The sequence below is a fragment of the Bemisia tabaci genome, chromosome 4, assembly GCF_918797505.1.
Source record: "Bemisia tabaci chromosome 4, PGI_BMITA_v3".
Classification (NCBI taxonomy): Eukaryota; Metazoa; Arthropoda; class Insecta; order Hemiptera; family Aleyrodidae; genus Bemisia; species Bemisia tabaci.
This window is the reverse complement of record NC_092796.1, coordinates 60,104,806-60,118,968: the sequence shown is the minus strand read 5'-3', so window position 1 is coordinate 60,118,968 and position 14,163 is coordinate 60,104,806. Positions and strand designations below refer to the sequence as shown.

Sequence of the window (14,163 nt, the reverse complement as noted above, 5' to 3'; positions counted from 1 at the left end):
TGACAAGAAAAAGGACTCTTGATTCAATCAGATTTAAGCTTAGATCAAAAGGAAATCCGCTCAAATTAAGAGGCTCGGTTCTTGATTTAAGCTTAAATCTGATTGAATCAAGAGTCCTTTTTCTTGTCAATGTTTTCAAGAGTCTGGACTCTGGATCCAATGTGTTTTTCTTTTCCAGTGTGATGTTTGTTTCGTTACATTTTGAACAATAAGGGGTGATTCTAGAAGAAAATTTCACGAGGAAATCAATGAAACCACTCTTAGGACCTCGAAGTCTTACATAAACGGAGTTATGAGCGTTTAAAGTTTCCAAATTTTGTCCGACCTCTCCTATTGACTCGATCCACTGTGCGGCGCGCGGCGGCCGGTTTAGCTTTAAGGTGATTCCAAGTGATCTAGGGACAGCTCGTATCCGCGCAGAGAGCACCACTAGTCGTTTTTCTGAAGCGACCAGTAAATCGTCTATTACTTCAAATTCCCTGCGAAGATTTCCAAAATCGGATCCATAACTTATAGCTAATTTTTTGTATTATTTTTTGATGTATTTTTCATCGAGATTGGTTCAGTTTACGAGGTGAAAGTACGGTAACAGATTTTGAGGTGAGGAAAAGCGGCCGTGAGAAAAGTGACCGCCATGATTGTTGTTGTTTTGTTTACCTAACTTTAGGTTATGTCTTCTGTTTACCTGCACAATATACAATGTTCAAATTGTTTATCTGATAAAGACTCTACCGCCTTTACGTATAAGGAATAGAATTTCCCGTTTTTTTCTTGCTTGTTATTCTAATGCCATCATTGTGGAAAAATCGCGAGTGGAACTTGTGTTTAACAAGATTTTGGGACGGAATCGAGTGCACTGGACCTGCTCACCGCACTGTAACTTAGGTAAGTTCTTACACTCTATTTACTTCTTCAAACGCAACCCCTATTATTCCAGTAGGCGCAAATACTTTAGAGGAACAAGCAAAATATACGGAGACTGGGGTGAACACTATATTTGCGCCAACAATTCTCATTAGTTGGTAAATGAAAGCGCGTATGTTCCGAGTATGTTTATGCACTCTCAGAGACGAACCAAAGACCCTGTATCTTGAATCATGAATTAAAACCAATGAGCAAAGACAGCTAGATTTCCGACCCCACACCTCAAAAGGCTGAAATCTTTTGACAAGGATTCCAGCGAAGCAATAGCGCGACACTGACTATGTTGTAAGGGGACGGTGGCTGACCCAAAAATTCAAAGGGGAAGTTTTATGCATTTTTAAAAAATATATGTGTGTTCAGTGAATTTTTCCTGTTGCTTATCTAACTTTCAGTGTCTCTGGAATATTAAGTCAATTGTAATTGGACTGCGTTAAACAGAAAGGAACCAAGCCACATCAGCTATTCCCAAATTTAATCGGGCAATTTAAATTTTTACATGAAAACGGTTGTGCGGATTTTTGTGCAAATTTCAGTGGATTTTCTCCAGAGTACGAAGCTAATTCCTTAAAAATTTCAAAGGAATCCACACAAACGTCCTCTCGTAAAAAACTAAATGGCCCGGTTAACTTTGGCAATAGCTGATGTGGCTTGGTTCCTTTCTGTTTAACGCGGTCCAATTGAAGTATGCTCTGACCGAACTTTGATTTGGTTCATTGAATGAGAGGATGGACACGATAATAGAAATTACTTTAACGGTAAGTAATTTTAGAAAGGAAATGAATGCTTGAACAGGTAAGAGGTACCTTCAATTTCTGGATAATATGAGCTTTGCAGTTGAAGGAGGGACGATCGAGTAGATTATTAAGAGTGCCTACTTAGGTACTTGGCTTATTTTACAGAAATTTTCTATACAATGTTCTGCTCTGAAAAACCATCCTTTGCCATTCATTTCATCAGGAATGCATGTTTCTTTTCCAGGAGGTGTCCAAGTGTCAAGTCAAAGGATCATACTGATGCAGCATTAATTTTAGTGAATCCTGTCACTCTCTACTGGGATTCTCTGTAAGGATATTGCCAGAACCGGACGTTTAACTCAATGAACACCAATTCTTGTGATCTGATCCAACCAGAGTGGGCACCAGTGACCTTTGGACCTTTGGAGATAGAGGGTGCTCTCCAGAAAAGGTAAGGGATTTTGCAAAATATCTACGCGATATTTTTGTATTCTGCAAAATTTTATCAACATTTTTTATGTGAAATCAAAGAATGTAAAAGATCTCTCCTTGAAGCTGTAGGTGTTCCCCACTACCCCAGGTGGGTGCCTTCCCTTGCTCACTGACCCTCCTTGATGCAAGTGCACTGCGACCCCCTACCTCCCTCAGAAAGAAAATTCATAATTCGCCTCATGCCAACTCTGAAATTGGTGAACTCTCTCCAAGGAGGTAAGGAAAGAAAAAATTAGCTAATCAGTGAATCCACGTTCATTAATCACAGAGACTATATGAGTAGCTCAGATCTAGAGGGTCGTAACACACTGTATTGAGAAATTTAGCTAAGTACACGGGTCTATTCAAAATAAGTTCAAGAAGAGTTCTGTACGGTAGAAATTGTTTGTGCACCTCCAAATGCAATGTGCTTATACCTCCGCTCATGCTTTATTAATTTTTTAAGGAATACATGAACCAACAGTTTTCCTTAAAATATTCTGTATAATTTCTAACACAATCGTAAATATTTTCATAACAATTTGAATCATATATTTTCGTCAGTTTCTTTTTCAGAAGAACAAAAAATATAATAGAAGGCTTTTGAAACGGTTCAATGGAAGGATATTTTTCGGCCTTAGCCATTGCACTCTGTTCTCTATTGTCCTTTTCTACCAAGAATTCTCATGAGAGGCGAAGAATCAGTGAATTATTGTTGGGAATCCCCTCCCTTCTCCTGGGAGGTTCCTGTGATTTTCATTCCCCTCCTCCCCTGTAACTTCCGGATGTGGCAATCAAATCGGATTGTCTTGTTGGCTACCTTCCATGTCTTTGTGCTCGTCAAATGCTACTTAACAATAATCATTTTCTAAACTGTTTAGTTTTTAATTTTGATGAAATGCCTTATGTTCTTTTGCAGAGAGACCACCCCAGTCATATGAATCAGACAATCCTGTGCTCCCATATTCCAGAACTGGAACTGGACTTAGAGTAAATGCAGGGTCTATCTTGTCGCTATCGGTGAAATTTTCCACATCTCAGTAGGGACTGACTGGCTTCAAATTTTCTTCAGACGCCACAAGGAGCATCGTTTTCCCCCTTAGTCTTACCTATCTTACTTTCTTTAGTTCTAGAAATTACTCTTTAAATTTAATCGCTAAAACTCAAACGTTACATGTAGGTATCCTAAAGGGTTAGAAATCAGAGTATCATAGTATTTGAAGTTAGAATAAATAAGTCATAGTTAGAATGGTCTGGCAGCGTCTCTCTTAATGTGTGTAAATTTTCTCTCATTATCTTAATAAATTTTTTATTTTCTTTATTAGATAAGTTTTGCTGGTTTTCATTCATTCACACTTTTAAAGATTTTGGTAAGCTTTATTGAAAACAACTATGGACCTCTGCAGTGGCAGGGCGTGCTTTGCGATATATCCATTGATCGACCCTTTAAACCTATGGAAATGAGTCAATAAACAGGGTGTTAGCAACGAATACTTTAATAAGCGATTCATTACCATAGCTTCAAATCTGGAGATATCGGTAACCGATCATTCACGCCTCGCCACTGGACCTCTGAGAATAAACAGGATAAAACCATCCAGTTTTGCGCAACTTAAAAAAGTTATATATTTTCTGAGTTCCATTCTTACAGTAACCTGTTTGCTGCGATCATCTAGTTTAACTTGAGCTTTTCTCCATAATAATTGTAAACGATTTGACAAACGTTTTCCCTCATGAGAAAAATTAAAAGCAAGAAAAATATGAATCTTAGATGGAATGAAATTTCTTCTGTTTGCAGGGATCATATGAATTTAAAAATAAAAAATGTAAATGATTAAAAATAGTTAAAAGTACTAATTTTGAAATTAAAACGTCATTACTTTCTCAAGGTTTTTTTTTTTATCAATTTCAAAAATATAAATGTATGCATAAAATTTTCCTGTCAAGTCCAGAGCAAGGAGGGGCAAGTCTGGAATATGTTGGAACGTTAATATGCATTGTAGGTATGTTTTTCTTCGAGGGTTTCCTTGTATTGTTAAACCAAGTAGCCTGGAACTTATAGGTATAGGAAATTTCTTGCTTTGATCCACAATCTTCCCTGTGAGAGAAGGAAGTGAGGGAAATGCTCCCTTTTGCTTCTAGAATGTGAAGTACATCTCTGCCGTGCCAAGGAAAAACGTCCTATGAACATTCGAGAGTTACCAGATTTCCTCCTACAAAATGTTTATTTTGGAGGAAAGATATGAATATTCTCCCTTGAAATTTTCAGGGGCTTTAGGTTAAATTGTGAACAAAATTATCTGAAAAATTGGAAGGAAGATATTCATAAGTTTACCAGGAAATTTGTATTTTATCAAAGGAAATTTGGCAACGCCTGAAGGTCCATACAGCATTTTTCCTTAGCACGGCAGACCTCATCTCAAGCTTCTTATCTTCAGAATCCGCCAACTGAAATGTTAAAAGTATGTATGTTGCTTTAATTGAACGTCTGAGAACCCTTATACTTAACTTCCAAAAGAAAATTTAAGAAATTCAAGAACAGAAAGTTTGAAGCATAAAAGAGGATAAAACATTTTATGAGATTTAAAAGGAATCTAATCTGAAGCAGTTTCTAAGGTATAATTTTAATTCAAATTTTCACAGACAGGATTTATTCAGGTCTCTTGAATTGATTTATTGACCTATGATTTTGTAAAAATAGAATTTATGCAAGCCAACATCTGAAGGAAAGAAATTCAAAACTTTATAGCGCTTCTGTTGTTACTATGCTTGTGCAACTGTTCCTCTCATTCAACAGAAATTTGGTAACCTAAACGTAACAGTTCTGTAGGGAAAAGTGCCCATTACTAAGTTGACGAAACGAAGGTATTTTGAAATCTTTAAACGGAACCGGCAGGGAGAGATCGATCAAATTTAATTTGAGATTGGACCAATAACAGAACTTGTCTTGAACTAGTGACCTGCGTGATTCAAATAGTTATTGAGACAAAATTTAGTGGAAGTGAATTTACGATTGATAGTGAGGAGTAAGTACACTTAGCGACATGAATTATTTTAAGTTAAGTCAATACTGAAAAAAGTAAAATTAAATACTTACTTCGGTATTTTCAATTCTGATTGAATTTTGATGTCTTGTGATTTCTTACCTCCAGTAGCTGCTTAGCATTAAATGCTTTTTAAAAGTTATGGTTTTGATGAGTGAAAGTAATGCCAGCAGGCCTTTCCAAAATCAAGTTCTTCTCATTGAGAGGACACGAACTGACCTTTGGAAAGACCCCAAAACACTCTTGATCACATGATGTTGAGGACAGAACAGGACAGACCAATGTGTTCTTCTGAGCTTTATCATACCTAATACTAATTTCACATTGCTAGATCAGTGGATCATCCCAACACTACACTCCTATCTCTTATGGCAAGAAACATGAATTCTGTCACAGAGCTGTCTCCACTTTTCCTTTCGCGACACCTGTGATCACTAAGTGTCATCACACATACACAAAAAATCCACTCCTGTCATTTCACTCTGCAATTATAAGGTCTTTCAGTTAGAATGGTAGATCAGCAGCCTGATTTTTACATTTATGTCGGCACGACAAGAATCGGAAATCGATATATTACGCAGCGCAGATGGGGCAATATCTTGTCTTATCTTGCTGACATAGCCAGTTAAAGTTTCAACAATTGGGTTACTTGAGTAAGTTAGTTGTCAGGCATTCAACATGGGAAGGAGGATTTTTCATCCTCGTTCTTACAATTACTTTCAAGGTCTAATGGATGGAATAATTCTTCCGCACTCTATAGGTTGGCCAACTATTTGGACGTTCTACGACCATTATGAGGAAGATCACAGTCGGGATGGAAGTTTGAAGCAGGCACTCTATGAAACATTCAGAGGCTTGTAAAGGCATCTACGAAAGATAGAATTGGGGAGGAGAAAGAGGGTTGAATCAAAGACTGCGTAACTTTCTTTGTTAGGTTTTCAGTGCTGTAACGAAACCATTGGCGAAGTATCATCGATACACCTGAATTCGAAACAACAAGGTAGTGGGAGGCTGTATTACCTGACATCACAATTTTGTAATGGTTCACTGCTTTTGCAGTGTCAAACATCCGATGTAAAAAATATTGTTATGTATCTACATCAAGGAGCAAAGGAACTGTTCATTGCTAACCTCTAAACTTGTATGGAAACAAACATGAAACAAATAATGAATTTACATAATTTATGGTATTAGCACAAATCTGGTTCAAACTTGTCGCGAAAACGATAGTTGACACATTTTACGACACATCTTACACGGATGAATATTTTCACTATTGCATTTCTAATACGATAGTCAGCAATCTAATTATTCGCAGAGTGAGAACTCAGAAAACGAAATCAAAACAATCAGGGCGATCCACGGGGCAACCCAAAAGTAGGAATTGGGCAACCGCAACGGCAACCATGCAGCATGCAGCTGACATCGGCATATCGCTATCTCTCTCTTACTCATTACGATACCCTATGTAAAATCCGTTCCCGTACTTTCGGGTATATTTTTGCAATAATTCTTGACAAATTTGGTATCATTGTGCTCAGAATTTATGCGGCTACACGTTATGGATCGATTTCCTTCATAAAAATCAAAGTGGCGACGACAATTCCTTCCTGAAGACTCACTCACGTAGCAGCGCTACGTGGTGGCGGTTGCCTTCCCTAGATCACTTGGAATCACCTTAACGATTATTAGACGCGTGCCGCAGCTTCTATGCTTGCTTCGGGCATACGTTCATAGAAAACCGCTTGGATGTTGGAAAATCTCAGAAAAAGTATTAACAGGGTTGCCACAGAATTTGGAAAATTAAATTCCCTGACATTTTTTTGGGGAAATTCCTTGACAATTGAACAAATGCCAGATTGTTAAAAAATGTTGAAAATTTGTTGTTCGCAACGTCAACAGGGTGTCGTGTCTAGTGTTTCTTCATTTCGGGAAATCCTGATGAAATTCTGATTTTTCCTGATTTTTGACTGCTAAATCCTGATTTCATAATTTTTGTCAAATCCTGATTTTTTGCAGAGAAATATTAGGAGTAGGTAACTTCACAAATCTAGCTTGATAAAAAAACCGATTGGAAATCTTTTCTCAAATCCTGATTTTACGACCGATTTTCCCTCAAATCCGGATAGAATCGGGAAATTCAGGAAAATCCTGATGCTAGACACCCTGCCAAACCCACTTGAGAAAGCAAATGAAGGTGATTTGACGATTATTCCCTGACATTTTCGTCATTTTCCCTGGCATTTCCCGGTTTTCCCTGACTGTGACAACCCTGTATTTATTCACCGACCAAACGTGCACGATGGCTTAATAGACCACTCATGCTAGGGTGTATCGTTGGTTTGGATCAGGCCGTAAGATATTCAGTGCTTGAGGGTTGAATGGAATGGGGAACTAATCTCAAGGACTGCGCACGGAATACAAATGGGATTATAAGGGTGGTGTAGAACTTTTGCATCACCCTATAAGTAAGTTATTTAGTTGACCTATATGTTGAATAGTTGACAACCTCACCTACTTATTCCACTCTAGCAAGGAAATCACATGCACAGAAAAGGCAACTTCAGCAGATGTCGACACAAAACACTCTTGTTTGAAAGGCTAGAATTGTTATTTCCACTGGAATTTTGGCACCAAGTTATGTATTTGCAGTAGTTAAACCTATTTTTATGAAAATGACTCCTACCATGAAACTTCGTCCTTGCGTCAACTTTACAAACACGGAGAAAAAAACTTCGTGCGTGGAACCCGAAGTTGAGGGCATATGGATCTCTGAAGATTTAGGATCACGTGTTTAAGAACTTCAGGTCCAGTTGCCGAAGTTCGGGTCAGACATCTGAAGTACATTGATACATACCGAAGGGTTCGGGTCACACATCTGAAGTACTCCGGTACATACCGAAGTGCCTCGATGTCTGACCTGAACTTTGGCAGCTGGACCTCAAGTTTTTAGATACATGATCCGAAAACTTCAGAGATCCATATGAACTCAACTTCGAGTCCCACGCACAAAGTTTTGTTCTCCATGTATGAAAGAGGGCTCTGTAACGTCACATCAGCGGTAGGTGGGGGTGATAGGTTTAATGTAAATATCATGTCATTTTTGGGAAATGTCTGCTCTAAAGTAATCCTGAAAGTTAAACCTGACTAAGAAGGTAGAAAAAAAAATACTCCCATCGTAGCCAAACTTAGCTTCTGGGATACTTTCCCGGACGTGGTGCTTATGAAGTTCTATTCTATTCTTTAAGAAAACTTATAGTGCGCATTTGATGATTTTTATTTAACAACAAACTCTTAAGTCTGAATGAAAAAGTTGCTGAGGAGTGTAAAACTATGAATGAATTAATTTCGATTAACACGGCGCTTCAATAGACTATTTTGCGAGGAGGATGGCAATTCCAATAACAGGCCAGATTAGAGGTTTAACATAGTTACGATTCAAACCATCCAATGATGCTTCATCAGCTAGTAAAACCCAACCTAGCAAGCCATATACTAACCTCAAACACAAAGTTTTAATTATGAAAATTCACCAAAATCTTACAGGACATAAGTTTCTGCAGCATCGACCAAGATTTAAAAAAGGTAATATTTTTAAATAGATGGGTCGGTTTTAAACCGCTCAGCACAGGGGCAGACTCGGACTAAAAAAGAAATCCCTAATGCCACCCCATATTTTTTAATATTCTGTAATGTAAAGGAGACGGACAGCTGACCAAAATTACCCCTAAATATGGACCAGCCCACCTGGATTTTCTCCGGTTGCCTGTCCGCACCTGTCTCAGCATATTTCAGGTCAAATTTTGAGGCATTTAATTCTCAAACCATTTTGTTTGGAATTCAAAGAATCTAATCAAGTGCGATATAAAATTTGTAATAAGTTTTTAGAGTAGATATCTTGTTGGCCAGGCGCTTAACTACATTTCAGTCTCGGTAGAGTCAAGTGGGCATTGAGGTACTCCAACAGCTTCATAATTTAACAGGTAAATAAATCAATAAAGCATATGGATAGCCCTACTAAAGAAACAAGAGCTTAGATAAGAGAAAATCGGAGGTCCAGGTAAGTAACGATAATAACGGCGGAGTACAGGTGAATGAAGCACCTGATGGTAAATATACAGGTGTGGAAAGGGGTTAATATGTAGGTGGGCAACAGGTTAATGGAAGCAACAGGTTGTAAAAAAGCGGACATAACGAATTTGAAAGGTGAGTATACATTTTAGACTCGTTCACGATAGGTGAATTCTTGATTATTAAGAATATCAAACGGATTTTACGAAAGCATTAGACATAATATCCTCCACTTTGAGATGAGGGAGGATAGGAAACGAGCACAAATGAGGTGATAACTTACGGTCATTTCAGTGTTATCCATGAAAGCATAGCCGATTACCGCAGTTGAATACAAATCACCAACGGAACATATCACTTGAAGGCGGAATTACACCTCCACACAACACTTCACGACCGAAAACTTAATGAAATCCTCGAAAAACAAGTGACGGACGGTGACACACGCATCAACTTATCACTTTTTCAATTGGCAAAACCTATTCTCGGACACGAACCAAAACAGACGAAGGAGAAAAACACCACGTTTACGATCGCAGCTCACTGCATTCTTCCTACTTACAACTTTCTAGATTGCTTTAGTTCCGCGGATACCCGCCGAGGCGGTCTAGCGCTAGTAGTCGCATACCTGTGCTTTGGTACACATCAGCAAGAGGCCGTGCCGCGACACAACACACCTTCCAGGTTGAAAAGGGTGGGGGCTAAGGGGGGAGGGGGTTCGTTCAAGGTCAAAGCGTACACTCCCCCCTAAAAATACTGTGAGAATCCTGATTCTGGTTCTGTCATTTTGCCATGAGAACCGCGGTTGCCAAACCTAAGCTTATTTATCTCGCGCAAAGCTCCCCGATATCGCGCGGTACGACGTGGAAAGGAGGGGAGAGGGGATCCACTGGAAACTTTAATTCTTGGCTTACTATCAGTGTCTGCGTCATGTCCTGCAGAAGTGTAATGGTGAGAATGAAACGTTTACCGTTGCCCCTCTTCGCCCCCCCCCCTCCCACCCCTGGTTCACCTCAACGCACACGGGATTAATCCTCGTATAAGTAAGGTCTGAGACACTTTCTGGGGGCAATTAGAAACACTTGATTTGTTTTTCAACCGCGCTCCTGAATCCTGATGACATGTATGTTTAAGGTAAAACTGATGCACATTGGTCCATTTGCATCAATTTTCTCAGGTTCCGAATTGAGCATTGTCATTTTTGATCACCTTTTTTTCGACAATTTTACCTCATACTTTTTCGTGAACGGAATATTTGCTCATGAGCTAATGAAAATACTTTATTTTAACACATAAGACTTGATACCTAATTCAGCCCAATTGGAGCATTTTGTAAGGTTCTGAAATTGATCAGAATATTTAAGACTTCGATTTGTTGATAATTCAAAGCTCTCGGAAAATACTGATTTTCTCAACCGCTTTCGCTTACTAACAAAACGGCTAGTGTCCAACACCAGATGTGTTGAAAGCCTATGAAAATGCTCGACGAATAATTTTGAGTGCCTGAGGTTCTGGAGCTCGATTATCGACTTGAGCTGTAATTGCGTTCTCGGGCGATTGGGCAGGTCCCGTTAGGCGTAGGCGCGTGCGACTAAAAGTCTAAGGTCGATTTTCGCCGATCGATGTCACAGGCAAAGAACAATTAATGTGTGCGACTAAAGAGCTAAAAATCTCTCGCATGGTTCAGCATGAGCAAATTTTCAAATATAAAAAGGTCTCCATACGTCAAGCAACTTGCGTTTGTCGGTTCGCCTACTTTTCTGCACGTGCGTTAAAGTCTCTGAAGTGATTCCTGCATCTGCGGCGCTCTACGACACTCAACCCCCACTGCTCCCTGTCGAACCACAACTCTTCGGAATTGAGGACCTTAGCATTTCTGCTTCAATCCCATCCCTCCAACCTCTGATTGTGCGCCCTCTGCACCTTCTCCCAGGAGGAACCCAATCAAGGACCTTCTTCGGCAACCTGTCTCCTGCCATTCTCTGAACATGACCATACCAAATGAGTTGTTTCGTCTTAATGTCATGCACGATGATCTGTTTGACATCTATGATCTCCCGTACCATTTCATTCCTGACGCGATCCTTTCTGGAAATGATATTTTGATCCATATTTAAAAACTTGGGTTTGAATTATAGCTGCAAGTACACTGAATTCAACGGTACAATTAGTTTTTTCTAGTATTATTGGTTCGCGAGAAAATTGACAGGATATACCTTCTTTGGTACTCTCGTATGTTTTCAGGAAATGACGCTTGTTCAAGATACTGGAATCGATATACTTAACGTTATTTGATAAACAGTTTACCATATAATCTTCTATCTGTTAAGCTGGAACAGCTTTATATGTAACAAAGTTGCTGCAAAAAAAGATGTTGCCACTCAAGCCATCAAAGGTCATCAATAGGATAGGAAACTTAACATCATTATAAAACGCACTTTGATCCTCGTACAACTGGCGAGACTGCACGGCGAAATGAATACAAATCAGCGTACTCCTAGGTCAAGAAATTGCCTATTCGTGAATATTGAGGGCGTTTTTTCAAACGCGGTGATGGCATGCTAATGTTTTAAAGTATTGATTCTCGGTTGGAATGATTTTCCTAAAGGAGCAAATTTTACCGAACTTGATGAATCCAAGGGTTGTTGAGGAGCAGTGAAAGGGTACAAATTGACGTCAGTTGGTAGAAATCAGCAGTAGGTTCACTTTGTCCTTAAACATGGAGCTTGACACCATCATAAAACGCACTGTGGCCTTCATCTAACTGGTAAACCGACACGGCGAAATGGATACAAATCAATGTACTTCTACGTCAAGAAATTGCCTACTCGTGAATATTGAAGGCGTTTTTTCAAACGCAGTAATAGCATACTCTTATTTTAAAGTATTGATTCTCGAACAGAATAATTTCATTAAAAGAGCAAATGTCGCCATATGTGATGAATCCAAGGCTTTTCGATGAGCAGTGTAAGGGCAGAAATTGATGTCATTTCCTAGAAAACAGCAGTGAGTCCACTTTGAAAATTACTCTTGGCTTTAACTTTTCATGATAATTGACCCAATATTGTTGGGCCAGAATAGTACAAAAAAGAAAAACAAATTTTTCTCTGAAATTTTGGAAGGGAGTGTGCCAAGAAGAGTTTCTTTGGACGACTGATGATAATTTGACTACATTTTACAGTTCAGAACGAGTATTTCTGGCTCATTTTAGAACCAACAGAAATGTGCTTTCACCGAGGAACCAGAAATAGTAGCTCCTGGTGGCAGAATGTGGTCTACTGAAGTCAGTTATCAAAATAATAATTTTTATATTTATAATATCGATAATAACGACCATTTTTACTCTATATAAATAAATTAAATTCTCCGAGAAAAATGATAACAAACAACCAATACCAGATGCAGAAAATATATTCTGATTTTCCAATCTGTAATCACGGAAGGTAGGTAGTGAAACATTCTGAACGCCATGCCCCCCCCCCCCTAAATTGACCTATCGGAATCAGAGTTGGCGGTTGGTGCGCAGTTTTCAAAAAGCTCGTAGCATACAAGCACTTAAAACCAAATCTCACTAGTTAGAGGAATCGAACGAGAGTAAGAATTGGTTTTTAAATCGCCTTCAATTTGCGTTGCAGGCAAGCAGCTCAACTCTGAATCAAGTCTGTCGTCTTCTCTCGTCTCGCACGAACAGTACGTTCACGTTGATCACATGTGGTTCATGTGGTTTGCCTGATGTTAATGCCTTGATCAGATGATAATATAAATGCAGTGGTATTTAAAGCACGAAAATACTGGGGAAATTGTCGAGTAGAGAACGAGAGAACTTATTTAGATTGTGCCCAGAAAAACTATGTAGCAACTAAGAATTATAATGTTAATCGAGAATTCAGGGTGCTTTGTAGGTTTGTTTCTGTCTAAAATATACCTTGCGTCATTTCATGCGTAAGAGGAGAAACCCGATCGCGTGTTTTGATTTTCTAGCGGAATATCCTCGATTCAGTGTGTATCTTTTGACCAATACGTATATGAAAAACACAAACTTATATTTTTTAATCGATAAAGAAAGGATTTTATGCAGTATTTCTTATTAGAATGGTTATCGAAGGTGGACAGTATTAAACTACACATCTAGGTTTGCGACGTTGAATCTTTTATACGTTTTACATTTCTATAAAATATCAGATAATCTTACTTGTTTGCACGATGTTCATTGATATTTTTTTTTGTTCTTTCAACAATATTCGATGACAATTTTGCGCAAAAATGTGGAGCGATATTCTTTTTAAAAAATAAAATATGCGCTGAAATTTTTAGACACGTGAATCGAGATCCGATGTTCGTTAGTTTCTTGATCAATACACATCCTCCTGATGATTTAGGAGAAAGTTGGCCACGGCTACTCATGATCAAGGTATCATAAAATAAAAATATTTTGTCAGTGGTTACAGTGCGGTTTTTCAGCACTTTGAGGCGATCGATCAATTGATAATTTCTGGGCAAAAGCAGTGGGTCGGCGTGTCTTACGCGATTAATCTATTATTTAACCTAAGGAAAAGGATCGATAAACAGAGTGTTCGCAACGAACACCTTAATAATAGATTTTTACCAAAGCTTCAAATGGGGAAATATCGATAATCGCAATAATTCACGCCCCATCACTGGATTGAGGGAAATTTTTTTAGAATTTCCGAGCATCGCCATATACATATCGTACGTATCGAGTGAATATCGCAAAGCGGATATTTGTTCCGATATTTGTCAATATCGGAAAGACAAAACGATTTACGAGATTCATTTGTGGTATTTCCAGAAGTATCTTGAAGTGTTTCTCAAGCGCATAGCCCACGTTCAAACTGGGGCTCTCAACCTGGCACTAATTCTTCAATTTCTCAGCCATTTCTGCACGAAATTCTTTAAAA

General features: G+C 38.6%; 1 protein-coding gene and 1 long non-coding RNA gene across 2 annotated transcripts in view; one reads left to right on the top strand and one right to left on the bottom strand.

Moving 5' to 3' along the window:
• The window catches only part of aru (arouser), a 62,467-nt gene extending 52,649 nt beyond the window's left edge, over positions 1–9,818 (bottom strand). The window contains exon 1 of the mRNA XM_072300181.1: positions 9,528–9,818. The gene's annotated coding sequence lies outside the window, so the exon portion shown is untranslated. The remainder of the gene's footprint in view (positions 1–9,527) is intronic.
• On the top strand, positions 408–3,458 carry LOC109034979 (uncharacterized). Its single transcript, XR_011899824.1, has 3 exons — positions 408–885; positions 1,903–2,109; positions 3,049–3,458. It is a non-coding gene; the product is annotated as an uncharacterized lncRNA (long non-coding RNA).
• Positions 9,819–14,163: the final 4,345 nt, after the last annotated feature.